A 5,314-nucleotide genomic window follows, 5' to 3' on the forward strand; every position below is an offset into this window, starting at 1 on the left:
GAATGGAAATATTTTTGTTGGTTTTGTTAAGAAAGATAAATGGGTCCAAAAAAAGGAAAGAAGCCCTAGGACAAATTCTTAATGTAAAAAGAAGGTTCTAGAATGTATGGGGGAAGAAACTCGAAGAAAAGAGTTTGGTGCGTGATCAAATTGGCTAATATTGAAATGAATTGAGCTAAGTCAATGAGCTGTCATATCAAAGAGAAGCTGTTGCCAAATTAGATTTTGGTTTTTTCCCTCAGTTAAAAGGATCATTTGCTTAAACTTTTCTTCTTTTCTGGGGAAAGAGATTAGGAAAGATTTTGATGTCTTATCAAAATAAATTTCCAGTATTGTTTTGATCAGGTCTTGAATCACACCAAGTGGCTAAGATGTTTCATACACCTGTTTGATTTTCTGCACTTGCCTGAGAAACTTTCATGGTCACCATGTTTAAATGGATAGCTAAGCATGGTTTCCTAGGGATCTAGGCTATGCTGTGGGTAAATGTTTCTGTAAGTGTTTTAAAAATTAGATAACATTCCTAAAATGCTGATTTATCCTGGTTAGCAGTCATCATTCTAATTATTATCTTAAAGTGTTCTAGGTCACAAAAATAACCAAATTTCTTTGTCCATTGCCGTTTTGAATTGTTTTGTCATTTACAGACAGTTTTGTTTTACTCTGTTTTTGCAAATATCTTTCATCTTCAGAGAGATTCATGGAAAGGACTTTGAAACTTACTCAAGAAGACAATCTTCTGACAAACTTTCAGATCAGAAAGTTGAACTGGTTCAGAAACTACAGAACTCTAATGGAGAAACTGATGACTTCATGAAAGTGCAAAAAAGCTCAAGATCAAGCAAGACTTGATTACCTGAGACTGAATGAACTTATAGGATAATTATAATTTTTATGTCATTTTGTTGGAGATATTGCTCATTTTTTAATAATTTTTTTCATATTTAAGTAAAACTCTTTCTCTTTTCTCATAAGCCAGCTATGACTTGTAACAATTTGGTAAATTATACCTTTGTAAGCAGAATTGAAACTTTTTTCTTTTTCTCCCTATGTGATCTCTCTAAATTTGGAAACTCTTAGTGAGTGATTATTCTTATTCTCATTGGTATATAGTTGGCTATATATTTGCATAAGGCCTATAAGAATCTGTTCTCCATATAAAAGGACATAATTGGAAACATTGGCTTTATTACCAAGGCTTTGACTGGAATGCCGTACTTGAGACAAACATGCATAAACTTGGACATAACCAAAACAGCTTTAAGGAACAATAATTGACTTTATGAAATAAAGCCACTTGGAAACCTTGGCCTGATAGCTTGCTTAAAGGGCTCCAAGCAACCGTACTGGATGAGTAAAGAAGGTCACTTTCCTGGTAGGTGCAAAGAAACTCAGGAAATTTGGGGCACCTTGAGAAGAGAGGAATCCACCCAAATCTATAGCTACTGCTGGAAGAGTCTGATGACAAGTCCTTGGCTTTTCTTGGCCTTGAGAGGTTTTTAAAGTTCAGTCTGAGATTCCTTATGAGAAGTTCCAGCAAAGCAGACTTAAAGGAGCTTATATGATCAATTGCTATTCTTGCTGTACTTACATAAATAATTGGGCCAATTTTATTGAAACTAGACTTATTTTGCAAAAAAAAAGTCTTAATTTGGCTATCTTTGGTAAAAACATATGTGATTTTAAGGAGAAAAATTATGTTTCAATAGAGACTATAATACACCATTGTGGATGTTAGGTTCTATTTCTGTTAATTGTTTTTGAAGTTTTTGTTTTCTACCTATAAAATGGACTGGATATAGAATTCTTTCAGTCTCCTGAAATATCTGGCTACAAATCTCCAAACTAACACTTTCCATTTTTTTCATCATTTTCATTTGGAATCATTCAGAACTGATGCCACCCTTGATCCTGAAGCCCTGAAAACTGAAGGACAACTTGATACATACTTAAGAGAGATCATCACCATAGCCCAGGTTTAGATAATCTTCATGCCTGTTGTTGTGTGAGCCTCTCAAAAGATAACTGAACACCAAATGACATTTCAACAGAGGCATTTCAACCTGCAAAAGATCCTTCCTCCTTGACGTCTAGAAATCTTCATGACTGGATGTCCCCTGGGCTCAGAAACTCGTTTGTAATTTGCTCCAACCATTAATTTTGTTTTTTATTTAGGTTTCTGTGCAAACGCTTCTTATTAAATACCTGCTTGCTTGCTTGCTTGCCTGCTTACACAATATAGAACTAACTTTGGGAGCCCATGTACATCTCCATCTCCTGAAATAAATTTCAAGTAACTGAACTGATCTATTATCAAGACTAAGAAGGGTCAGCCCTGTGGCATAGTGGTTAAATTCACCATAGTGGTGGCTCAGGATTTGTGGTTTCAGATCCCAGGCACAGACCTATCAAGCCATGCTGTGGTGACATCCCACATACAAAATAGAGGAGTATTGGCACAGATGTTAGCTCAGCAACAATTTTCCTCAAGCAAAAAGAGGAAGATTGGCAACAGATGTTAGCTCTGGGCCAATCTTATTCACCAAAAAAGAAAAGGACTAAGAGACATGTTTAGTGAGATGGAGCAATCTACCAACTCAGCTTCTGGACTATGAAACTTCTTAAAGTTTCAAAGGTGGGACTGTGGATGATCAGAACTGGCCACCCCAAAGTGTGCCTTTTTCGGCTTGATCACTTTTAAAGATAAAAGACTCTGAAAGAAACTTTGACTTTCCCCCTAACTGCCTAAAAGAATGTAAGATACAAGGCCTGTCCCAAGATAGCCCATCACCTTAGATAACTCTAGGCCTGATAGACTAGGAGGATCCTTGTTAAGCTCATTTTTATCAAAGTTCTCTCTCTTGGGTCACATTCTCTATAGATGGCCCAGTAAATATTTATCAAACATTTGCTTTTCCATCTCCGTGTAAATTGTCTTCCTCTCCTTTGAAGTCCCAAACCACTATCCCCTGTATCCTCCTTTGTATTTAGCTGTAGGTAGTATTTAAAGTGGTGGCTTTGGTCATTTTGGCGAGTTACTTAGTTTTCCTGAGTTTCTCCCACATACATATGTTATTAAACTTTCATTTTCTGCTGTTGTTCTGTCTTGTGTCAATTTAATTCTTAGACCAGCCACAAGGACCTAGAGGATAAAGGAATAGCTCTTCCTCCTCTACAAGAGGAACTGGAACATCTCAGCCTGGTGGAGTAAGACACTGGAAACCCAGCCTTCACTCTCAAAACTGTGTCCAACATCCCTAGTCCCCACCCCAAGCCTGTCCTTTGTTGGCTACCCTTCCCCCAACAGGCATTCAGGAAACAACTTCTGTTGACACTCCAGTGCTGAATGCCATTCCTTTTTCAAATTGGTCCACACCCTCAGCTCAGGCCTTCTGTCTATGTGGGATCCTGACTCATCCTCCAGTTCATTCTCTGGATTTCTAACCCCATGGGGATTGGAATTTCCCTCTCCACCATTTTCCCTGTGCCCTGTCAACCTGTTCATCAGGTGTCTCTGCAGACTCCTGCACCCCTGGAGATTTGCATCTGTGTGTCCCCTAGTCTAATTCTCTCAACACACACACACTCATATGCATATGCATAAACTCGTATATACACATATACACAATCACTCACATGCATGTGCACACATACAAATGTACATATGGACACATATACACACATACACATACATAAACTCGTATATACACATATACACACAATCACATATAAATGCACACACACACATACATACACTCAGATACACAGTTAGACATAATCACTCACATACATACACACACATATAACACACATACAGACCAAAGTGATCTCCATCACAAGGCCCTGATTCCTTGACTCTATGTGGTGCCAACACGAGGCCCATCCCTGGAAGCCACTTCTATTTGAAGTGGGAGTCCTGGGGTTCTTCCCTTCCCTTAGTGACTCTGTTTAACCCTGACTGGGCTTTGGAGCCGTTATAGTCTCTCATCTCACCTCTGTCCATAACCCCATCCTTGCTTATCACTCCTCACTGCCACCTCTAATTTCCAAGGTATCTAATATTTTTCTTTAAAAGTATTTACACAATGTACTGAATGCTTTTGGTTCACTGCTCAGTTCCTGTTCCCCAAGTTGTTCATTCACCCCCCCCCAAAGATGCCTCTCCTGTGGAGATTTGACCTCATTGGGGCCACAGTCTCTTCCCTAGGCAGTTGACCCCCACCAAATTCTGAGAGCAACTAGCAGCTAGGGACACCCTGGTACAGGGCTCTAGAGCCCAATGTGAGGTGACTCGGCTTCATCATGTGCTCCAGAGCCCCTGTGGTCAGGTGCAGCAGGTCCCCACTCAGACCTGACCTTTGTCAGCTACCTTGCTCTGCCCTGCCTTGATCCATCCCAGCATCCCCTCAATGGACTTCTTGAATCCCCTCTCATGCTCTGCTTCTAGGAAACATGACCCATGAGACCATCCACACCAGAAGTGGTCCTAGGAAGCTGACTCCAGAGGTAGATTCCGGGTTGGATCACTGACCAAAGATGGCAGTGAGCACCTCACACAGCTGGGAGATGGGGTGCCTATAGTCCCAGGCATGTGTCAGCTGTGAGGCCTCAAGATAATTACCCTGTGGTGAGCTGGGATGGGCACAGAGGTGCACAGCTGGTACACTGTCTCTCGGTTTGAGAAATGTGGGAAATGGTAAAGATAGAGCGTGGGAGTGAGGTCAACATCATGGCAGAGTGAACAGGCCCAGGACTCTCTCCCCTCCTACATACAACAAAAAGGGGCAACCATACTCCAATAGAAGATATCCTAACAACACAAAAACCTCAGAGAGACAAACAGCCACACGATAGAGGGCAGAGAGGCTGAAGCCCCACCTCAGAGGAACTGGAATGGAGTGAGAGAGAACTTTCCTCCCTCCCGTAAAAGACTGTGATCACTGCTGTGGGAGGATCCGAGAGGGAAGGAGAAGGGGAGGAGTTGGGCATCTGTGGGGTCACCCAGGATTCCCTAGGGCCCTTGCAGCCTAGAGGGAAGCCCTCTAACAGGGCAAAAGCTTTTGCTTGGCGTGACTTCATCAAGCCACGACCCCAGGAGACCAGATGGTGAGAGCTGGTTGAGAAATCATAGACAGCACGCTGGAGAAAGTGCCCCTCCCGTGATGGGTTCCGCCCCATCTCAGCTGAAGGCGGAGGGCTCAGAATATGTGGCTCTTGACTCCCACCTGGTGGCGATAGGCTGTAACTGCAACCAAATAATGTCAGAAAAAAAGACCCGACCTTCCAATATCAGACATTTCATCAAATCTCCAGA

Source organism: Equus quagga, chromosome 13 (assembly GCF_021613505.1).
Source record: "Equus quagga isolate Etosha38 chromosome 13, UCLA_HA_Equagga_1.0, whole genome shotgun sequence".
Classification (NCBI taxonomy): domain Eukaryota; kingdom Metazoa; phylum Chordata; class Mammalia; order Perissodactyla; family Equidae; genus Equus; species Equus quagga.